This window comes from Giraffa tippelskirchi, chromosome 6 (assembly GCF_054371585.1).
Source record: "Giraffa tippelskirchi isolate mGirTip1 chromosome 6, T2T-mGirTip1v1.2.pri, whole genome shotgun sequence".
Taxonomy (NCBI): domain Eukaryota; kingdom Metazoa; phylum Chordata; class Mammalia; order Artiodactyla; family Giraffidae; genus Giraffa; species Giraffa tippelskirchi.
The window spans coordinates 157,865,272-157,890,517 of NC_137280.1; the positions used below are offsets into that span (position 1 = coordinate 157,865,272).

At 37.1% G+C, this 25,246-nt stretch overlaps 1 protein-coding gene across 17 annotated transcripts in view; it reads right to left on the bottom strand.

Annotated features, from left to right (window-relative positions):
- CCNH (cyclin H) overlaps positions 1-25,246 on the bottom strand; it is a 375,519-nt gene that overhangs the window by 270,894 nt on the left and 79,379 nt on the right. For 4 of the 17 annotated variants that reach the window (XM_081503972.1, XM_081503962.1, XM_081503968.1 and 1 more), the window contains exon 3: positions 11,075-11,136. The exons of the other annotated variants lie outside the window; for them this stretch is intronic. The gene's annotated coding sequence lies outside the window, so the exon portion shown is untranslated. The remainder of the gene's footprint in view (positions 1-11,074; positions 11,137-25,246) is intronic. 17 annotated transcript variants of the gene reach the window in all.

A 25,246-nucleotide genomic window follows, 5' to 3' on the forward strand; every position in this document is an offset into this window, starting at 1 on the left:
TGTCGCTGTTCACTCTCTCTTGCCATCTCCTGCTTGACCATGTCTAAGGACCTAACAGAAGCAGAAGAGATTAAGAAGAGGTGGCAAGAATACACAGAAGAACAATACAAAAAAGGTTTTAATGACCTGATTAACCATGATGGTGTGATCACTCACCTAGAGCCAGATATACTGGAGTGTGAAGTCAAGTGGGCCTTAGGGAGCATTACTATGAAGAAAACTAATGGAGATGATGGAAATCCAGCTAAGCCATTTCAAATCCTAAAAGATGATGCTGTTAAAGTGCTGCACTCAATATGCTAGCAAATTTGGAAAACTAAGCAGTGGCCATAGGTCTGGAAAAGGGCAGTTCATTCCAATCCCAAAGAAAGGCAAAGCCAAAGAATGTTCAAACTACCATACAATTGTGCTCATTTCACATGGTAGCAAGGTAATGTTCAAAATCCTTCAAGTTAGGTTTCAACAGTACAGGAACTGAGAACTTCCAGATGTACAGCCTGGATTTAAAAAAGGCATAGGAACCAGAGATCAAATTTCCAACATCTGCTGGATCATAGAAAAAGCAAGGAAATTCCAGAAAAACATCTATTTCTGTTTCATCGACTATGCCAAAGCCTTTGACTGTGTGGAAAACAACAAACTGTGGGAAATTCTTAAAGAGATGGGAATACCAGACATTACCTGCCTCCTGAGAAACCTGTATGCAGGTCAAGAAGCAACAGAAACAGACATGAACAATGGGCTGGTTCCAAATGGGGAAAGAAGTACATAAGGCTATATATTGTCATCCTGCTTAGTTAACTTATATATAGAGTACATCATGTGAAATGCCAGGCTGGATGACCCATACACTAAAATGAAGATTACCTGGAGAAATATCAACAACCTCAGATATGCAGATGATACCACTCTAATGGCAGAAAGGGAAAAGGAACTAAAGAGTGGAAGAGGAGAGTGAAAAGTTGGCTTAAAACTCAACATTCAAAAAACTAAGATCATGGCATCCAGTCCCATCATTTTATGGCAAATAGATGGCAAAAAAAGTGGAAACAGTGGCAGAGTTTATTTTCTTGGGCTCCAAAATCACTGCAGACAATGACTGCAGCCATGTAATTAAAAGACGCTTACTCCTTGAAAGAAAAGCTATGACAAACTTAGACAGCATATTAAAAAGCAAAAACATCACTTTGTTGACAAATGTCTGTATAAGTCAAATCTATGGTTTTTCCAGTAGTCATGTATGGATGTGAGAGTTGGACCATAAAGACGGCTGAGTGTCTAAGAACTGTTCCTTTTGAACTGTGGTGTTGGAAAGACTCTTGAGAGTCCCTTGGACTGCAAGGAGATCCAACCAGTCAATCCTAAAGATCAACCCTGAATATTCATTGGAAGGATTGATACTGAAGTTGAAGCTCCAATACTTTGGCCACCTGATGTGAAGAGCCAACTCACTGGAAAAGACCCTGATGCTGTGAAAGATTGAGGACAGGAGGAGAAACGGGTGACAGAGAATGAGATGGTTAGATGGTATTACTGACTCAATGGACATGAGTTTGAGAAAACTCCAGGAGACAGTGAAGGACAGGGAAACTGGGTGTGCTGCAGCCCATGTGGTCACAAAGAGTCAGACAAAACTTAGCTACTAAACAACAACTAAAACTACTGCTACTAATAGTTATAAAGACATAATGAATGACACAGAGTGATAGACAACATAATGCAGAAGTCTTACAGACTTCCCTTGTGGTCCAGTGGTAAGAACCTGCCTTGCAATGAAGAGGACGCAGGTTTGATCCCTGGCGAGAGAACTAAGATCCCGCAGGCTGTGGAGCAACTAGGCCCACGAGCTGAAACTACCGGGCCTGCACGCCACAATCAGAGAGTCTATGTGCCACAATGAAGGATCCCACATGACACAATGGAGATCCTGTGGGCCACAACTAAGACCTGATTCAATCAAATAAATGAATAAATAAAATTTTTAAGATGTCTTAGTTATAAGCTTATTAAACTTAAAAAGTAGATTCTAAAAGATTACATTCAGGATACTAAACTCTTTATAAAGTCAGAAATAAAATATAAACCATAAATACAATTCATAATTTATACATGGATATATATGAGAAATATATACATTTATAATATATGTAATATAACATGTGTATTTCAAATATATGCAGTAAGGGAATGATAAAAACGGAATTTTGAATGATTGTTATCTTCAGTGGGGGGGAAAGCAGAGGGAGAAATGGGGGAGGTAGTGTTTGAGGTAGGTTATCACCAAGCTCATAGTTTTTGGGGGGATGGTGGTGAATTTACTAGGAAATTTATAGTATTACAAATAAAGCGCACGTTTGAGTCACTAATGAGAATGTTGTCATGAACCAAGAACTATGATTCCTGCCATTATGTATATACCCAAGGGCCAAAGTGGGGAAAAGGATTAAGACACATTTTTAAAAATACAAAATACTTTGTAACAATTCATTAATGAAAACACTAAAAGACAATAAACACAAATAATGGCTTTGTTACTGTGGTGACTATATATTTTCTTTTTCAAACTTTTAAAAACATATTATTTTAATGAGAACAAATATTTATAACTCATTAAAAAATGTATACAGAAAACCATGGGTCTGTAGGTCAATCAACTTTTGTAAGCATGAAGAAGACAAATGAAATACCATAAAATTGATTAGCATTTCATCAGGTTCTTGACCAAGTCCCATTGCTGGAGGACCTGAGAGGAGTAACTACTGACTTTGCATTGACAACTAATTGAAGAATCAATCAAGAAAAAGAAATGTGACTACTTGTAGGAGCACATGCCAGATCCAATTCGTAAGGAAAAGTTACATTAACTCCTAGAAAAATCTCTATCTAGCATTGACCCAGAGTATGCAACTGCTGGGTTTCAAACATGACTGACATGCCCTCCTGTTATTTCTGCAGAGGCTGTATGTAGAAGAATTTTAGATGAACATATATAACATGGACTTTAAGTCCATTAGCTGAATGTTGATGTGGAGGAAACCAGTAAGAATAGGCCATGATTCATAATACAAGCAAATTGATTGGACACTTTGACAATGATGTTTAGAGAGCACGACACTGCAGCATGGGTGGATGTTAATGCACTAGGAGGCTCGTTCAGAATTAGAAAAACTATTATACCAAATTATGCTTTTATAAAAGATTTAGCTGTTAACCTTTCTTGTACAGATATTTTAGACCGTTTTCCACCTCTTTTAGCTTACAAGCTATAAGCCATATCACTTTAAAAAACATAATGATCATGTTCATTATATCTGAAGAATTCTAGATGAATTAGGTGAGTGGCACACTTTGCAGCACTGTATCATATATATTTTCCTCTAATTTAGTATTTTCTTTCTAGTACACCATCTATAATCCACATAAATCAGTCAATTTCACAGTGTATTTATTCCAGTTTTATTTGATCAGTAATTGAAAAAAAAAAATCTTCTTGGGCAAGAAGTAACTTTCAGAAAATAATCTGTTTGGGGAATTAAAATAATATGTTTCCTTTAGTTTTTTTCTTTTCTCTTTTGTGCTATTTCTTATGGCAAAATAAAGCTGGAAAATATTTTGTGAAGTAATTATTTATAATTTAATATCAATCATATTTTATCATCAAAGTGTCTTGGTTTTCTATTCTTTCTAGTTATTTAAAGGCTATGGGCTTCTATGATGAGTATGGAAGGTTATGTGATAAAATAAAACAGAGCCTCAGGTTTGAAAGAAAAATAGGTGAGTTTGAATTCTCATGCTGCCACCTTGGAAAAGACATATAAATCCTCTAAAACTTATTTTCCTAAAATGTGGGAAGTAATGACATGTAAGTACCCAACATAGCCCACAAGGTTCTTTGGATACTAAATATATAAACGTCTATTCAAATGAGCAAAACTCATGTTGTTTTTAATAATAAAAGGACTTAAGGGCAAGGTCCCCTCCCAAATTAAGGTGGACCAGGCTGTAACAAGAGCATATAGGATTTTTTGTAAGGAATTACGGAAAAGTGTCTCTTTGGAGCTCGGGCACCCAGTGTTGGACAATGCCAACAGCATATTTTCTACTAGCAGTTTTAAATTTCATTATTTGTATTTATATTTAATCCATTCAGATAATTAATTTTACTTTAAGGTGTGGATTAGGGCTCTAAATTTATTTTGTCAAGTGGTTAATTGGTTTCCACAATAATTTTTATAAAATTGTACACCTTTTCCTCCCTGATTTTAAATGCCATTTTTATTATAAACTAAATTCTTCCTTGTAGTTTTCTCTGTATCTGAACTTGTTGTTCTGTTACATTGATCTATTTTGTCACAAGCTTCATATGACTTTAAATTTTGAAGCTTTATAATGTTTGCTTCAGCAGTACATGAACTGAGAACTTCCAGATGTATGAAAGGGGTTTCAAAAAGGAGGAGGAACCAGAGATCAAATTGCCAACATTTGCTGGATCATGGAGAAAGTAAAGGAAGTCAAGGAAAATATCTACTTCTGCTTCACTGACTACGTTAAAATCTCTGACTGTGTGGATCACAACGAACAGTGGAAAATCCTTAGAGATGGGAATACCAGACCACCTTACCTATCTCCTGAGAAATCTGTATGCAGGTCAAGAAGCAATGGTTAGAACTGGACATGGAACAACGGACTGGTTCCAAATTGGGAAAGGAGTACAACAAAGCTCTATACTGTCACCCTTCTTATTTAACTTATATGCAGAGTACCTCATGCCAAATACCAGGCTGGATGTCTCACAGGCTGGAATTAAGATTGCTGGAAGAAATATCAACAACCTCAGATATGCAGATATTACCACTCTAATGGCAGAAAGTGAAGAGAAACTAAAGAGCCTCTTGATGAGGATGAAAGAGAAAGTGAAAAAGCTGGCTTGAAATTCAACATTCAAAAAACAAAGATCATGGCATTCGACCCCATCACTTCATGGCAAATACATGGGAAAACAATGGAAACTGTGACAGACTATTTTCTTGGGCTCCAAAATCACCACAGATGGTGACTAAAGCCATGAAATTAAAAGATGCATATTCCTTGGAAAGAAAGCTATGACCAACCTAGACAGCATATTAAAAAGCAGAGATATCACTTTGCCAACAAAGGTCTGTATAGTCAAAGCTATAGTTTTTCCAGTAGTCATGTATGGATATGAGAATTGGACCATAAAGAAAGCTGAGTGCCAAAGAACTGAAGAAAACTCTTAAGAGTCTTCTGTGCTGTGCTGGAGAAGACTGTTAAGAGTCCCCAGAACTGCAAGGAAATCAAACCAGTCAATCCAAAAGGAAATCAGTCCTGAATGGTCTTCGGAAGGACTGATGCTGAAGCTGAAGCTCCAATACTTTGGCCACTGATGTGAAGAGCCGACTCATTGGAAAAGACCCTGATGCTGGGAAAAACTGAAGGCAAAAGGAGAAGGGGGTGGCAGAGGATTAGGTGGTTAGATAGCATCATGGACTCAATGGACATGAGTCTGAGCAAACTCTGGGAGACAGTGAAGGACAGAGGAACTGGGCATGCTGCAGTCCATGGGGTTGCAAAAAATTGGACATGGCTTAGCAACTGAACAACAAAATATTTTCTTAAAAGTTCATGAAACATGTCCTATAATTGTTCTGTTTCAAATCTTTCTTGACTCATTATTCCCTGTTTAGTTTTCCAGTTAAATTTTAAGATCATTTGGTTGAATTCTATAGAAAAATAGTAAGGATATTGACAGCAGTTTTCTCAAATATTGATATATAGGTCATCTTAGGAACAGCTGACTTTTTAGAAAAGTTATCCCATTCAAAACTTGGTAGTTGTCTCTACATAAGCATGTAGTTCTTAATATTTCTCAAGAAAATTTCAACAAAATTCCTGTACAATTCTTGTGAGATGTATTCTAATTTATTAGAAGTTTTTGTTTTACACACATATTTACTTATTCAGTACATTCATTAACACATTGTATTTCAGGTTTTGGGCTAAGTCTGATGCTTAAGAGAGACCAATGGCTAGAGCAACACTATTCAACAAAAATACAATGTGAGGAACATTTCTAACTTTTAAAACACTAGTAGCTAACACTAAAATAGTAAAAGAAATATGAAATCGATTTTAATAATATTTTTTATTTACCCAGTGTATCAAAAATAACCATTTCAACCTGTACCCAATATAGAAATTATTGAGATAATTTAGGTTCTTTCTTAATCTACATCTTCAAAACTCAATGTGTATTTTACACTTACGGCACTTCTTAATTTGGACTAGCCCCATTTCAAGTGCGCAAAAACCACATGTAGCTAGTGGCTACCAAACTTTATAGTATAGGATTAGACAATTTGATGTCATTAGAATCAGGATCATAAACAAAGCTTTTCTGCCCTTGAAGTTGGTCCAAGTAGAGTGATTGGTGAGTATGAAAAGAGAGCCTGCAACAAAATACAAAGAAGGAACTGAGAGCTAAATACTGAAGAAGAGAAACCTGTGAAAAGGACTAAGAGAGGATGGTCTAACAAGTAGGATAAAAGGAGAGAATATTTGAGGCATGAGAGATGGAAAAAAGAGGATTTCTAGGAGGAGGACTAGAGTTTCTAGGTTAGAGAACTTTACTGGCTTATCAAGTTGGATATTCCACATATAGTTGGATATCTCAGAAACTTAATAGCATGAGAAGTAACAACCAACAAGTGTTTTAAACTGAGCCTCTAACAAATTCAGGTAGTTTGAGAAGAATTTTAGCTGTGTAACAACTTCTAACGAATCTCAAATATTTAGTTTTTACCTACAGGCAATTTCTCATCTAGGCATAAAACTACTTCATTCTATAACAGAATCGAGTCACTTTTACCCTCTATTTTTCTCACAGTCCACATCTAATATATCATCAATCTTATTGTTTACAACTTTAAAAATGTCTTCTCACAAGTCATGCCCTGCTATCCTGGTATAAGCCACCATCAGCTATTGCTTGGGATGATACAGGACTGTTGACTTGGGCTCTGTGATTTCACTCAAACTTCCATATTTCACTCTGAGTCAGAGTGAGCCTTTTACAAAAAAAGTCAGTTCCTATCACTCCTCTGTCCTCTGTTGGACAGCTTTCTAGCTCTCTTAGAGTAAAGGGGAGCATACATAAAAATTTCCTGCAAGCTTCTCCACGATCAGGCCAACTGTCTCCTAAAGCAACTCCCTCTTCCTTCCACCAATCATCCTAACGATCCTGGAACCTTGCAAGCGGGTTCCTGCTTCTGAGCTCTCTCCTCCCCTTTATCTGAGTCTGACAAAATATCCCTTTACCAAACAGACCTTTTCTGGCCTAATAAAAGAGTAGCTCCTTTTCTTTTGTTCTATAAATTTTTATCCCTGTTTAATTTTCCTTTAATATATTTCTTACCATTTCACTTTTATTCTGTTCCATTCTGTTGTGTTGTATTCTATTTATTCTATTATACACTATTCTGGAGTTTTTCCTCCTACTAGAATGTGAGTCTCACAAGGGCATGGGCTTTCTTTTGTTCACTGCTGAATCCTCAGAGCCAAGAAGAGTGCTGGCACTTAGTTAGTGTCTAATATTTCTAACTAACTGAATGAATGAATGAACATTTGTCTGGATATTAAAAAAAAAATCACCCCAGGTCTTCTAAATCATTGCTGGCATTAAAAGTAACATTTCCAATTTTGAAGTCTTTTAGAAAAGGCTCTTTCTCCCCAAGAGAAGATTCAATTTCATGCTTTGAAAGATTAAATGAAAGGGAATTTGAGTTATGAAGACAGAATTTTGGAATATTACACTTTTAAGAGATTCTGACTGATACAACTTTATTGTGAAAATTGAGAATAAAAATATTTCTCAAAAGGTCATATAGCATAGAAGTGAAAAGATTAACACTCTGGGGACTTTAGTAAGATTTTCTAGTCTGGAGAGATCCACTACTTCTAGCTGCATAATACTGAGTATGCTTCTAGGCCTCAGTTTTCTCATCTGTAAAATAAAACAAACAACTGTACCTATTTATAAAACTTGTGAGGATTAAATAATTTAAATTATGTAACAGGTTTAAAACAGTGCTTCCAACATAATGTCTCATAATAATTTACTATTATTTATTTGATAATAGAGCTTCCCTGGTGGCTTAGACAGTAAAGTCCACCTGCAATGCAGAAGACCTAGGTTCGATCCCTGGGTCATGAAGATCCCCTGGAGAAGGGAATGGCTATCCACTCCAGTATTATTGCCTGAAGAATTCCATGGACAGAGGAGCCTGGTGGGTTATAGTCCAGGGGGTTGCAAGGAGTTGGATATGACTGAGTGACTAACACATTCACTTTCAAATTCATTTGTTAATAGTATTATTATTTAGCAAGGAGATAGGTGCCCTTATTGATAAATTTTGTTTGTTTGTTATTTTTCTTTCCATTGATTCTAAGGTTAAAGCTCATAGGAGAAATCTAGGATAAGAGAATTGAAGCAATTTCTAGCTGTTTGCATAAACTCCCTAATTTTTTCACTATTCACTACTTTTCACTATTTGACTCCCTATTTTTGTCGAATTCAGACAAATCTTTTGGGTCTGCACAGTTTGCAGATGAATGGTTTATTTCTTCATTTCCACCTTATATACATAGACAAAGTTAAAGATAAAATAAGGTGAATTGGCAAGGGATGGTTAAATAGAATGAGATTCTAATAGATAATTTCTTATGCCCAGAGAAAGGCTATTTAGAGGAAGAAAAAGCTCCATCCCTGAGACTGAGTCAGGACAGTCTAAATGCACAAACCACAGGTTTTAAAAAACTAATGAAAAAGTCAGGCTCTGCAATATTTGTCCTCATCAGGTGAAACTGATTCAAACTATTCATCCATACTTTTTTTCCTAAAACATAATTCTAATGATCATTTTTTTAGCCTTCCAAAATACTTAGAAAGTTTATATATCACATTTGGTAAATTCATTGGAATGATGCTATTAACAGTCGTAATTGAGACTGAGGCATAGATTTTAACTGTTTGCATCACCTGTGTTTATGTGTATTTATCATCCTATTTGACTGAAAGCTTTCTAAAATTAGCTCTTCCTCCTCCTTAGTGAGTCCCCAAAGATCCAAGAACATCGTTCAGGAAACAAGATGATTGGCAGAGATGTAACAATCAAACAGAATTATTAAGGATGTTATGTTTCCTCTCTCAAATTTTATTGCTTTTGAAAAATATAATCTGTTATTTAAAAGTAAATTTTAACAAGGGGTAGATTATTGTTCCACATGTAAAATATTTGACATGATTTCTTGAACACAGTGAACACAACCAAAGTTGATTTCTCATCTCCTGCCCTGATCAGAGGCATCTTTATTAGCTGTTCCCTGCCTGAATGTCTCAGCTTAAAATGCTGAAACAATCTAGACTTAATACTGAATTAAACTGAGCAAAATATTCACTTTAATAGAAAATACAAACAAATTATACAAAATATTTTTCCTAAACTCTGCCCCAGGGTTTACAATCTTGTCAGATAGCAAGTCCTACCAACAGGAAATGGCATCTAATGAAATGCGGAAACAACCCCGATAGAGAGAGAAGAGAGTCTTCACTTTGTTATATTCTTAGTCTGGGAGAAAGTGGGACTTTGGCTGAATGAGGTATGCAGAGTTTGAGGAACCAGAGGGGAAAAAGACATGTGAAGAATCTGACTTTGGAAACTTTTTTAAAGTTTTGACTAGAACATGTTCACACATGAACTTTTAGTCTGAAAAGGGCCTGCCCATGTTTGTAACCTTTGCTTCTCCCTAACCTGCATGTATTCAGTTGTGTTCGATTCTTTGCAGCACCATGGACTGTAGCTCACCAGGTTCTTTTGTCCAAGAAAATTTCCAGGCAAGAATACTGGAACAGGTTGCCATTTCCTAATGCAGGGGATCTTCACAACCCTGGGATCGAGCCTGCGCCTCTTGCATCTCCTGCATTGGTAGGTGGGTTCTTTACCACTGACACACCTGGGAAGCCCCTACTCAAAGGTGTTTCAGTCTTTATAACAAAGTTCAGAAGATCAGTCTGAGACAAAAATCTCATGAGATTGTAAAAAATTGCTCCCATTTTTTAAAAATAATGAAAGATTTATTTTGCAAGGAGAGAAATGTTAAGGAAGGGGAAAAGTAAAATATATCCTCAACATTCATCATAATAGAATCTAGTGGAAATTCCCTGGCAGCCCAGCGGTTAGAACTCAGTGAAATGAAGTGAAAGTCACTCAGTCGTGTCCTACTCTTTGCAACCCCATGGACTGTAGCCCACCAGGGTCCTCCGTCAATGGAATTCTCCAGGCAAGAGAACTGGAGTGAGCTGCCATTCCCTTCTCCAGGGGATCTTTCCGACCCAGCGATCAAACACAGGTCTCCTGCATTACAGGCAGGTTCCTTACCATCTGAGCCACTCGGGAATTACGACTCAAACACTTGAATTACTGGGGCCCAGGTTCCACCCCTGATTGGGGAATTAAGATCCTACAAGTTGAGCAGCACAGTCAGAAAAAAAAAATCTAATATCTTCTATTTTGTCACTTACATCCTAGGGAAACAGATTACATACTACATTTTGATCTACCCATCTTTCCTTTTATCTCTTTAGTAAAAAAAAAAAAAAAAATTAATATGGGAAAAAAGTCCTTAAAGTCACCATTATCAGTGTAAGTTATAATTTTAAATGAACTAAATAAAAAGCAGTTTTTATTATTTGCAAAATGTGATTTTTCTGAAAAATAAACTACTACCATCACCATCACCACAAAAATTATTTGTAGGATATAATCTAGTGGGAAGCAATAGATTAAATGAGATGAGAGAGGGGAAAGGTAATCGGTTTAGATTCCTGGCTTTATTTTATTTTAATATGCACCATCCAGACAAAAAATCTTGCATCTTAATTTTAAAAGAAAAGTATTGATCTAGGATTGGGAAGGGGTTGGGGAAAAAGGATGAGGGAGATAGAGGGGTTGGGGGAAATTTATAGCTGGAGCTGATAGTGAAAATTTAGAGTACATACCTAGCATGTTTTGTGCTTCCTTTCTTCCAGAAAGGCAATGACACTTTAGATTCCCTGGGATGCTGGAGCCACATGCAAAAAAGGACGGGCAAATTTGTCATTCAGAATTTATGAAGGATATTTTTTCTTCTCACTGACTAAAAAGAACAAATCAAACACTAGGTTTCCAATTCTGAAAATTAGTAGACTCTGGAGAGCCAATTAAACATTATTCCCCTACCTCGACTCTGTTTTAACATCCTTCTTTATTGCACACTGTTTCTTTTGCTCACGAGGCAGGTAGATGGTGTTATCAGGCTAATTTGGGGACAGTTATCATTATAATGTAATTTTTTGCAATTATGTGGTAGACCAGGTGGCAAGACAGCATGGCTTTGCATTGCCAAGGTGCAAAACAAATTCAGTGTTCAATCAACCTGAGAGAGAAAGGACAATTCTCATTTGCATAAACATGTAGCCACGGAAACGAGATGCACAGAGGTATAAGGGGAAAGAGACCTATTTTACATGATGTGCATAGAATATTTGACAGTTTAGATTGGAGGCGTCATTGATGTGGGTTGGAATGGTACGGTTGGTTGCCATGGATATGGTTTTCCCTACTGGCAGTGCAGAGATTGGCAGGGATGGATGCTGGAAAAAAAAAAAAAAACCCAAACCACTGCAACACTCTGGCAGCCTCATTCTTTTCTTTTGTTGAAAAGCTATGTATCCTTTCTGCACTAATGACAGCTCATCAAGTATGCAGTGTAATCTAGAAACACTGATATTTCTGTAATAAATCATTCATGTATAATATATATGTATTTATACATTCTATGCACATATATATTTGGCGATCTACATGTATATATTTGGAATAACATGTATGCTGATTAATAAAAGATTAGATTCGGGAGGAAAATATTTACCTTTTTGCTATTCTTTTTCTATTTATCATTAATTTGGGAAATCCTTAAATAAAAGGATTTATTAAACAAAGTAGACAAAGTATAAACATACTGAAATACCATCTAACTTAGGAAAAGAGAATTGCAGTTTGTTTCCGTGGATAAGGCAAACAATGAGAGCAAGGAGGAGCGGCTCATTCTGACGGCCTAGTCTCTGATTATTTGACCCCTGAAGTCAGCACTCTGCTGTAATATGACTGCACAACTGGTATTTGTCCATGAGAAACAAGGCAGTTTCTATTTTCTTTACAATTTTGGCACAACATTTAGCACAGTATAAACCCAAATAGGCCATTTATGCGTTTATTTTTTTTTTTAAGCAGCAAAAGGCCCTTTTTATTTGAAAAGTTCACCCATTCATTATCTTGTTCCCCACAGTCCAGATTTTATTAAAAGGTTTGCAAGATGCCTTTTGTCTTTAAGAATTAATTCACTAGCATATGGTGTGAGTGGGGTCTAGACGGGCAAAATCCTCCAGCTCCCGACTCTGCAGGGTAAGAACTAAGGATCTTTGTCCACTAAGAGACCTTTGCCCTTGGCCACACTCTGGAGATTCCAATGCTGATAGATATGTTCTTATGACCTTGTGCATTTCCTCTCTGCTCCGACCAGCCTATGAAGGCCTACTGAGTGCATAGCATTTTCTAAATTATATGTCCACCCAGGCACTGGAAACTAAGGCAAGAGTTGGAAATAGGATTTCATTTGCCCTTAATAACTTTTCTGTCCACATAGCCAAAATTTGGTGGATAATTACCAGTCAACTAATCCGTATTTAGATTATGACTTAAGACAATATGGAACTGAAAGAACAATTAAAATGTTCTTCCCTTGCCTTCTAAGAAAGGTTCTTTAAACAGGCAAAATGAAGAAAGTCTGTACTTATGTTACATAATTTCCCCTTTACTTAAGGGAATTATTTTAGGTGAAAATCTATTCATTGATAAAGCATCTGAAAGGTACTGGTTATTTTTTGCTATTTAGTTTTTTTACATGAAGCATTTGAGTGAGTAAGTTCCTGTAAGGACCTTTACTCCACAACCCCTATCATTGTTCTCAGCTTTTCCTGGAAACCTCTCAACAACTGCCAGACTTCTTCCTGTGATAAACTAGTCAGCAACCTCTTCCTCAAGTGAAAATCAGCTGTAATCATACCGTAGCTTTTTCATTATCCTGTTCTTAGTTTACTTTTATCTGTGCTTCTTAAGAGTGATGAGCTCTTATTTATTCCCTCAATTCATTTGTTTCCAGTTGCGGACGTGGACATTAAAAAATATTTAGTGTAAAACAATGAAAGCAATTGCGTTAATCTCTGTATTTCATTGTTCCCTAAGCTTCTAGAAATTAAATAGGATCTCTAAATTCTATCTGGATGATAAGGTTACCAGATTCAGAAGGTTCAGAATGATTACAAAGTGAATGAGGACAAATTTTAATACAGTAAATTAACATAACGCACAAAATCAACTTGGCTGCATAAACATTTAAATTGCCTGTAAACATTCGTGTCCAGACCTTCCTCTTACCTTCACTTATTGTCTTATGTATTTTTCTTCCCTTATTTCCTATGACACGCTGTTGTTGTTCTCTAATTTTCCTTCCCCCTCCCTACTTCCTGTTTGTGTACTACTTTTCTATCTGTAATTGATATAAAAGATACTATATTTTTTAAAAGTTAAGTAATGATGGGGCATGTTCAGCACTGCCCAAATCTCTTGGAGACACTTGCAAGTATTTAGCCTGTTCCTTTACCTCATATAAATATTTAGGTGCTATAGCACTGAGCCCGTTACACATAATTGTAGAGGTGAACATGGAGAGCTCGTATCATGTACAGAAATAAAAGTTCTAAAACCCTGCTTCCATATCAAAGACACAAAATTGCTTGCTCACCATTAAAAAATCAATTCTTAGTCCTACCAGAATAATGAAATATGAATGTGGTTATTTTATGAGTGAAGACCTGATTATTGCATGCTGTGAGTGTGATTCTTCAGTGGTCAGAAGGGGAGTTCCGGAGAGGTCTACTTTTCTTGGGCAAGTGGGCGCTTGCCTCAATCTCACTCATAAACCAGGAAACAGTCACATGCACTAGGCCTTAAATGTGTTCATTTCAAATCAGGCAGGAGGCCTGACTCACATACTAAAATTTCAGGATTAGCATTACCAAATCTTTATCATCATATAAATAGATTGATTTATTTTCAGACTCTGGTAACTGGTTCAAGAGTATATATTTTCAAGGACTTTGTTGAATTTCTTATTTTCTCTTTTATGTTGTTAAGACATACAACTTTACTTGTTTTAGTCCCTTCCATAAAAGAAAAGTGTAAATTTTACATTTTACATCATGGGCACATCTTGTTGCCTGAAAAACAGACATCCTTGTTTCTCAGATGCATTCAATATATAGGCATGGCATTTCTTTCTTGAAAGGAGAATAAGGAAGCAAACTGATTATCTGTTGTGATCAGGCTTATTGAAACAAAGACAGAAAACCAGAATGTATTTCCTTGGTCTGTCATTAGGTAATTAAAAAAGGAGGGTTTCTTTTTCTTGTATGACTTTCCTCATTTGTAAAATGATACCCTCTGATAGAGGAAGACAATAGAATGGGAAAGACTAGAGATCTCTTCAAGAACATTTCATGCAAAGATGGGCACAATAAAGGACAGAAACGGTATGAACCTAACAGAAGCAGAAGATATTAGGAAGAGGTAGTAGAAATACACAGAAGAACTATACAAAAAAGATTTTAATGACCCAGACAACCATGATGGTGTGATCACTCACCAAGAGCCAGACATCTTGGAATGCGAAGTCAAGTGGGCCTTAGAAAGCGTCACTACGAACAAAGCTAGTAGAGGTGATGGAATTCCAGTTGAGCTATTTCAAATCTTAAAAGACGATGCTGTTAAAGTGCTGCACTCGATATGCCAGTAAATTTGGAAAACTCAGCAGTGGCTACAGGACTGGAAAAGGTCAGTTTTCATTTCAATCCCAAAGAAAGGCAATGCCAAAGAAAGCTCAAAATACCGCACAACTGCACTCATTTCACATGTTAGCAAAGTAATACTCAAAATTCTCCAAACTAGGTTTCAACAGTACATGAACCAAGAACTTCCAGATTCGAGCTCGATTTAGAAAAGGAAGAGGAACTAGAGATCAAATTGTCAACATTCGCTGAATTATAGAAAAAGCATGAGAATTCCAGAAAAACATCTATTTTGCTTTATTGACTACACCAAAGCTTCTGACTGTGAGGATCACAACAAACTGTGGAAAATTCTTCAAGAGATGGGAATAACAGACCACCTTACCTGCCTCTTGAGAAATCTGTATGCAAGTAATGAAGCAACTGTGAGAACCAGACATGGAACAACAGACTGGTTCCAAATTGGGAAAGAAGTATATCAAGGCTGTACATTGTCACCCTGCTTATATAACGTCTATGCAGAGTACATCATGTGAAATGCCAGGCTGGATTAAGGACAAGGTGGAATCAAGATTGCCGGGAAAAATATCAACAACCTCAGATAAGCAGATGACACTACCCTTATGGCAGAAAGTGAAGAGGAACTAAACAGCCTCTTGATGAAAGTAAAGACAAGACCGAAAAAAATGGCTTAAAACTCAACATTCAAAAGATGAAGATCAAGGCATCCAGTCCCATCACTTCATGGAAATAAATGGGGAAACAATGCAAACAGTGGCAGACTTTATTTTCTTGGGCTCCAAAATCACTGAAGATGGTGACTGCAGCTATGAAATTAAAAGATACTTACTCCTTGCAAGAAAAGCTATTACCAGCACATTAAAAAGAAGAGACATTACTTTGTCACCAAAGGTCCATCTAGTCAAATTTATGGTTTTTCCAGTAGTCGTGTATGGATCTGAGAGTTGGACTATAAAGAAAGCTGAGCACTGAAGAATTGATGCTTTTGAACTGTGGTGTTGGAGAAGATTTGAGAGTCCTTTGGACTACAAGGAGATCAAACCAGTCAATTCTAAAGGAAATCAGTCCTGAATATTCATTGGAAAGATTGATGCTGAAGTTGAAACTCCCAATACTTTGGCCACCTAATGTGAAGAACTGACTCACTGGAAAAGACCCTGATACTGGGAAAGATTGAAGGCAGGAGAAGGGGACAACAGAGAATAAGATGGTTGGATGGCATCACTGACTCAATGGACGTGAGTCTGAGTAAGCTCCAGGAGTTGGTGACGGAGAGAGAAGCCTGGCATGCTGCATTCATTGGGTTGCAGAGTCAGACACGATGGAGCAACTGAACTGAAGTGATCATTATAAGCACATTTGGCATGATAACACAGCAAATCAGGATTTCCAAATTCTTTGTGATGAGGAGCAGTGATTGACTTTCCTTATGTGTTATGACTGCAGCTTCAGGTGGGATGTATACCCAGCTGACCATGACGGAGCTAGTTTTTGCTGCAGGTAGTGACAAGATGGGTCAATGGCCAGGAGATTCGAGGCAAATGCTGACTTGGACTGGATGTTAGTCAGTGCAAGGCTTTGAGAAATAGCGTGACACATTGCATCAATCTCTTGAGAACACCTAATTGTAGATGTCTTAGAAGTTCTCGTAGAATGCACTGCCTATGCTGATATGCCCTCTATACCTCATCTTCTTCATCTCTAAATAAAATTAAAATCCTTTTATCTTCCATGGAAATCTATCCCCTTTCTTGGGACAGCCTGAGCACTGGCATGATAAAGCATAGGAAGTACATTTATTCTGTGAAAGGAACTAAAATCCCTAATGTAGCATACATCTCATTATGATGGCATTCTTTTCATTCTGCTAAAATATATTACAATATAATATATTATAAAAAATATTGTTTTCACCCGAAAACTTGTCTGTCACTTACTCTTATATAGGACCCTATAACCCTGCCATCAGTTTTGTTTTCCTTTCAGGCTGCTTCTAGAGAGTTAATAGGAACAACAACAAAAAAACCTTTAGATCTCAGAATTACTGGATTGTGTTTCCTTATCTGGCAAAGATAAAACACTTTCACTCAAAGCTTACCTCAAATTTTTACTTTTCTGGTCTTCAAAATGCCACATGTCATTTCCTCACTGTACCACTGTTCCATGTCACCCATGACGACACCAAACTAGGTGCCAATGTGAACTTACCCTTATCCAGTCAGCTCAACAGGATGATGCCCTTCACCATTCAAATTAAATCTGAACCCTGTGCCACTGCTCCTAAGCTGCTATTCATCAATTTTTTCATGTTGTCATGTAGCCATGCTGTGGCTTTTTCTAATGTCCTTATCTCTATCATTAATTTTACCTTCTGATGTAGTAGTACTGAATGATATGATTTACAACTTAATAAAATGAGTTTTTAAAACATTAGATAAACTAGTAAATCAATTTTTGTTAAGAGTCAGCAGTCTAGAGTTCTGAAGGTAGACTTAATTTACCTCCTTTGCCTGATTTCATCTCAGGTGAACTGAATGGCATAAAACAATACAGTAAACAATGCAGTCATGCATAATACATAGCAGTTGAATTCAATTTTAGTGGTTCTCTTAATGGTGTCCAGATGAGGACAGGGTGGGAATGGATGTGTTGATAGGTGTTTTGAACATCTCCTTGACTTTGAAATCTCACTTTCTTACTTTTTTTAACCTTTATGCTTGAGAATAAAATTTCTCTCTTTGAGTACAGATCCACGGGCGGGGGTAGGGGGTGTTTTTCACTGCTTGGAATGCCGATATTTTAAAAAATGTACTCACTTGAAGAATAGACTAACATAATAAAGAAATATTAATAAATAACTGGGTCCAGTTTTCTGCCTTTAGACAGGTAATTAGCAAACTCCCTAATACAGATACTTAAAACAATCAAAGATATTTTATCTTCCAAGAGGAAAAAAAAAATTTGCTCTCACTGAGATGAAAATTTAAGGGACAAAGACAGTTCCAAATATTACACAAATGTGTGTCTGCTATGGTAATCTGAATTCTAACACTGGATGCTGGTAAACTCCAGGGTACTTAATAGAATTTAGGCTATTATAAGACATCATACTTTGGAATAGGTATGGACATGGTTGACAGTTATTAATCAATTCATGAAACTCAAATACAAGCTCTCCATATCATCCCAAAGAACTGGCATGAATATTTGTAGGATTTATTCTCAAGCAATCAAAAGAAACTATCAAGAGGATTTTTCAGTGGCCTGAAATGGTGGGTGTAGAAATATCTTATTTCTGCCATTCTTTCCCACCACCTCATCCTGCAAAGGGAGGAGCCCTAAGTGAAATTCCCAAGCTTTAAGAAGTGCTTGTCCTTTCTTCATTTTGAAATGTTTATGTAAAGAGACTAAATTCAAGTAACAATTCACAGTGTGGGTGAAAATGGAGAAAAGCAACAGATGAACTTCACAGTAAACAAGGGTAGGTTACCATTATTCTTTTAGTGAAAAATAACGGCAGCTGTACTTGTAAGAATGAAGTGCCAGCAAGACCAAACACAGGAGCTTTGTAAACATCCCTGAAGGACATTGACCTCAATTCCCTGTGCTTTGGTCCCTATGAATAAAGGTTTGGTTAACTTCTCAACTTACAATTGCAATGTTATTCTGCAGTGTCAAACTCAAAACAGTTGTTGGGCCTCATTAAAGAACACACTGGTGATGAAAAAAAACAAAAACAGATTTAAATTAAGGGTGCATCTGCACTGAAATGTTCCTGGCATGTCTCTTTCTTCAAATGAAGAAAGAATACCTGGCATATAAAACACAGGGGCAGTCTGTGTTAAAAATTTAAGTCTGGGAAAAGATCCAGGTCCCAGTAGCACTTTAATCCCAGTATACAAGAAGTATTTCCATTTAGCAGCTCAGAAAGACAAAGGCTTATTGGATGTGGCATCAAAGTTTACAAAATCATAAGAAAGGTCTATTTAAGGTAAACAGATTATCTCATCAAATCTTGAAATACTAGAACAACTGAATACCCATGGAAAAACTTAATTTTAGCATAGGTCAGTGTACCAGGAAGTATTTTATTACCTACCATATCCAACACTGTGCTAAATTCTTTTGGTGGATATGAAAGTATAATTCGTGATTCATACTGCCCAAGTGGTTACAATCTAGATGGGAGGCAAAACAATAATGAAATAATACAAAGGAGTTGATAAGTATGTGCTAAATTTTGTAGTACAGACCACAAATGTGCTGGTTTATTGTTTTTACTGGGAATGGTATAAGATGGTCAGTCTTCAATAGAATGAAAACCCAAACAGGATTAGAAATTAGATTAGATTAGAGTGCCCAGAGTATGTAACTAAAGACACTAATCAGAGAGAATACCCTTAAACATGCAGCTTTGGAGGTCAAAAACATTGTGTATGATATCCCTGCTATTGGGTATTAGTAATATATCTCAGCATACTGAAGGCTCTAAGAAGTCAGCCAGAAAAGTAATCCTTATAATTTTGTTTAATCCAGTATTTTCCAAATTTAATTTACCATAGGACCCTTAATGTCTCTTAGCATTTGTATTTCTCCAACAGCTTTAGAAAATGCTGGATTTAGTAAATTCATAAATTACAGAACTATAATGTAGTAGTAACTGAAAATAAGAAAGACAGAAATATGTCTGCTTTTGTAAAGACAAATTTCAGGATGGCAATCAGGATCTCGGTTGATAAAATTTGGCTGACGGACTATGGTCCATCTAACATGACTCTGTGCCATTCATCACGCTCTTAGGAATTCAGTCTTAAATATTCAGGCTAATATTTTTTGTGTTTTTTTACAAATTCACAACTTCACAAAGGCATACATGGAGGAAAAATTATTATAAAAAATAGAGTCACTGATTTTACTAAAGAAACCTCAGCAGCACATTTTTAACTTACCCATGCATGAGTTAACACAAGTATGCCTGCGGATGGGTTTGTCCTTGACAACATGACTTTGGTGTTGATGGTAAGAAGCTTTGATTGAAAATTACTAGGGTAAAATGAGGCATTGACTTGACAAAGAGCTTTGGTCTAGGCCCCTCTATGACCTTTTCAGGCTAAATTACATTATTTAAAGATTTATTCTTGGGAAAGAAACACAAACACCTTCAGTTTCTTTATATCACTTTCTCTATCTCCATATAAAATATTTCATAAGAGTTAGTAACAGTGCCATCAATATTTTAACTGAAATAATTGGCCCACATCATTTTATATCACACTCAACCAACCGCTGGGACCCAAAGTATTAGCACTCCGTACAGTTACTGTAAAGGCTTACCTGGTGACTCAGTGGTAAAGAATCAGCCTGCCAATGCAGGAGTCATGGGTTTGGTCCCTGGGTCAGGAAGATCCCCTGGAGGAGGAAATGGCAACCTACTCCAGTATTCTTGCCTGGGAAATCCCATGGACAGAGGAGCCTGGAGGGCTATAGTCCATGGGGCCGCAAAGAGTCAAGACACAATTTAGTGACTAAACAACAGCAACAACGCAGTTACTGTAATTCTGAGGCCTCTTATGTCATTAGTCTATTTGTACCTACACTGACAGCAGGGTGTTTAAAGATAAGCTGTTCATGTAGAATAGTGCTTATAAGGATTTTTATTACTACTCTTCCATGTATTCTCCACTGCAGACCCTTGACTCAGAGCAGTGCTTCTCAAATTTTCAAGTGCAAAAGTATGACCTTGTTAATATGCATATTCTGATTCAGGTGGTTTAGGATCTGCCCCAAATTCTGCATTTCTAATAATCTTCCAGGAGACACTGGCCCCTGAACCACTCACTGACAAAGTGTAAGAAAAAGCCTTGCTCCTCCCCTGTCCTGGGAGTTTGTGCTTAGTCCCTTCACTCATATCCAGCTCTTTGCAATCCTATGGGCTGTAGTCCACCAGGCTCCTCTGTCCATGGGGATTCTCCAGGCAAGGATACTGGAGTGGGTTGCCATGCCCTCCTCCAGGGAATCTTCCCGACCCAGGGATCAAACCCGTGTCTCTTAAGCCTCCTGCATTGGCAGGGGGGTTCTTTACCACTAGCGCCACCTGGGAAGCCCACTGGTCCTGGAAGCTTATTGGATTTTCATTCCCTGTGGCATCTGGTATAGGGATACTGGGTACCAAAGCATGCATTTGTGTCAAAGAATGCTCTTCTATGTTTTGCCCCTAATCTCTAAAAATTTAACTCATTGTTACATCCAGAGAAGTATTTGTTTTAATGGGTAGCTTAGGTCTTCACATAAATTGTTGATTACTTATTTGACTTCAAGTTGTTTAAAAAGAGCAAAAAGTTTTTCCCGATCAGTCAGTCTCCTTTTAAAAGTGAGCCTGGACAGATACACTGCCCTTGCCTGGCGGTACTGCCTGAAGCCAACAGAGCTTTACACAAATGTGGCTGAGAGACGACTTGTGGTTGGTTAGGCTTCAAATCACTCAGTGTGTGCAAGACACTCCTGGGATTGGTCAGAGTATGGCAGGGCAGTCTTCAGGGAATGACCACTTCATTTTACTCCTAATGAGGCGGCGATGCCAAGCTGCTGTGGATTTTACCCAAGGTGTTGTGTAGGCACTTTTTAATGAAGTCTCAGACATATTTTGCATGCTTTTACCCAGCAGCCTAACCATGTTTCAAAGTTGCCTTCTTTTGATTGATCTTGCTATCTTGTTTTGGGGTGAGGGGATGGGGGGAGGTGTCTGTAGCTGGTCAGAGGTTGATCCCACAAGAAAGCAATAAACTTCAGAATTGAATAAAAATCTAATTTGTGCACGCTAACTCTTTTTGGTGGTGTTAATATTTTTTTTTTATTCTGTATGTACACTTCCCTGGCCATCACTTCCCCTTCGTCGGACCACTCATTAACTATAGCCCACAGCAGTTAATTTCCTGCCTTTCCCTCCCACTACTTCACTGTATTTGTTTAGCTGACAGGCTTTTGAAGCAAGTCGGTTAAAGCCGGCAAGAATTGCTGGCTTTTTTCCTCCTTCATTCTTGTTATTATTAGGAATATGGACAAGGTGCTCATATGTGTATGCCATCTGAAAACTGGGCTGCAGATTCTCTCTAGGGAAAGAACCAAATTGCTTCATAATCGTCACAGACCCAATTCTGTAACTGTTCATAGAAAAAATTGTTGTTAGTGCCAAGGGGAGTTTTGCCCTCATTTAAGGTTACAAGATCAAGTGGTAAATGTATTTATACATTTACACCTTGCTCTCCCTAAGAAAATAAGTTAAACTAGTTGTGGGAAAAAATTACTAAATGTACTTTAGATGCTTTGCTTTTCACTAAGATAAATCTTAAATCAATGAAAAGTCTTACAAAGAAAAAAAGAAAACTGAAAAGTTGCTGACCAGTATTTCAACTAACAATTATATTCTCTCTCACTTTCTCATAGTAATTTTTTTATTGGAGGACAAAACGGCGTATAAAAATCAGTGGCTCTTCTTTCTTAAACAAATATGGAGTGTACATTCTGGTTATCTGCCCTTCACGATAGTCACAGAAAAGCTAAAAAAGTTACCAGGCTATCTGAAGGTCAATTACATTCAACCAATACTGTCTTTCAAAAAAAATATGCTGACCTTGACCTTGTCAGCATCCAGCTCACTCCGTTGCTGTACCTATGCATCTCCCCAGCCCCTCTTCTTGGTCTTCCCCACCCATACTTCACCTTCAAGGAAAACAAAACAAAACAAAACTGTGGAATAGAGGAGGTATCAGAGAACTCCAAGCCAGAACTTTTGCTGTATTCTCATTTTACAACTATCCCCCTGGTGGAAAATGCTTGACCTTTCGGGTCTTAATTACCTTATTTATAAATGAGGGAGGTGGATTAGTGGTTCTCAGGTTTCTTCTGGATCAAATATCCCATGATGAGAACAGGTTATGAATATTACATCAATATTTAACTTTATCTACATAAGGGGGAAACTGAAAAACGAAAAGCCAAACAGTACACTGTACTTTCCATTTCCTATACAACTCTATAAACCTGTTTGTAATTTTTTTAATTAAATAGATATCCAGCAAGAAGAGAAACTTTGAACTAGAGAAAGACTTTCATTAGATTGTGGGCTCTGTAAAGTGACTTTGGGCAAGTGACTAAATCTCAAAATGGAAATGTGTAACTGACTCTTCAGTAAAATTGGGATACGAAAATACATCTTACTGGATTGGTAAGAGAATAAAGCAAGACTTTTCCTGCCAGACACATAACAAATGATAGCTGTTCTGACTACTGCTAAGTTTTTGTCAATCATGTCTGACTCTTTGCGACCCCATGGACTGCAGCCCACCAGGCTCCTCTGTCCATGTGATTCTCCAGGCAAGAATACTGGAGTGGGTTGCCATTCTCTTCCCCAGGGGATCTTCCTGACACAGGGATCGAACCCTCTCTCTTATGTCTTCTGCATTGGCAGGTGGGTTCTTTACCACTAGTGACACCTGGGGAAGCCCTATATAGGTGCAGGCAGTGGTTAAAACAACACAGGTTCAGGCATTAGAATGTGGATTCTAGTTTTAGTTCTTCTGCAGCCAAATCATAGTTTTTTCTCATTTATTAAAGGAAGTATTTTAAAAAGTTTCTTTGACTCTCTTTCTGGGCTTAACTTTTCACAATTTTAATGTGTGAAGACTGTATTGGGGCTCCCCCTGGTAGCTCAGTTGGTAAACAATCTTTTAATGGGGGAGACCCCAGTTTGATTCCTGGGTCAGGAAGATCCGCTGGAGAAGGAATAGGCTACCCACTCCAGTATTCTGGCCTGAATAATTCCATGGACTATGAAGACTTCATTAAGGCTTTTGTCATTTAAAATACATTTATTCTTTTTTCAGAAAGTTTTAAATAATCCTGATTGTTTTTAATAGTTCACTAGAACAGTTCTTGTGCATCTTTGACTTTGCTAGTAAATATTCAACTTTATATTTTTGGTATCTGCATTACTGGTTCTTAGAATTAATGTAGATTTTTCAAGGACAAACAATTGGGTCCACAATCAAAAACTAGGTCTTTGAATTTTATAACAAAATACATTTAAAATGTTAAGAATTTTATTTTTAATATTTAAATCAACTTCTTAGTAATTTGACTAGTAAAAACCAGAAAGAAGAGACTATTAAAAAGCCTCCAAAGAGTAATAATTATTTAAACACACAAACATTTCCCTTGGGTTGGTAGTACAGTATGTTTCTTTCCTATTCCAAATGAGTCTATAATAAAATATGCTAAAATCATAACTGATACTTTTTCCTGTGTAGAAAATGAGTTGCAATTTGCATTTTCAAGTTGATACTACTTTACACTGTGAGGTATCCATTGGGATCAGACCTTCATTTGGGGTTGAAGAGCTTACATAAAATGAAAACCTGACTGACATGTATTAGTCATTGATCAATAAGTTCCCTGCTTTGAACAAAAGAAAACTTTCTAACAAGTTATCACTTACACTGTACATGTAGCCCCCTAAATAACGATGATCACTCAGAAATATCCTTACTACTGTAGCTGGATTTTTTGGACACAAAGATGACTTGGCTTAAAAAAATATATTTGGAAGGTTGCAGTTAACTTTGTATTGAAACTACCAAGCTATCAATGACAGATAAAGATCCAAATCTATTTACTAGGACAAATTTGTCTCCCTAAAATGATTCCATGAAATTCATATACATTTTAGAGGAAAAAATGCTGCTAAAATGTCAATGAATTTTTCAAAATGATATGGCTAAGAAAGTTGTTGGTGTATCACCTGATCATAAATGTGAAATGAAATATACTGTGTGAGGAACCTATATATATATTCTTAAAGACATCTTGAACCATCATTAAATCATATTACTGTTGATTTTCATTTAGATAAGGGTTGCAAACTGAAATGCCTTCAGGGCCTAAGCAAGTATTATAAATGTAGGAAGGAGTCAGAAACTAAATAATTGAGAGGGGTTGGGACTGCAATTTACAGGACAGCATATGGCTCACCTAAAACCGTTCAAATCACATTAATAACCAAATGAAAACTGTGATAACCAAATTAAACATATCTGCGGTGGAATTCTGGAGAAGGCAATGGCAACCCACTCCAGTGTTCTTGCCTGGAGAATCCCAGGGACGGGAGAGCCTGGTGAGCTGCCGTCTATGGGGTCACAAAGAGTCGGACAGGATTGAAGCGACTTAGCTGCAGCAGCAGCAGGGATGGAATTCTTCAAAACCACTAAAAAA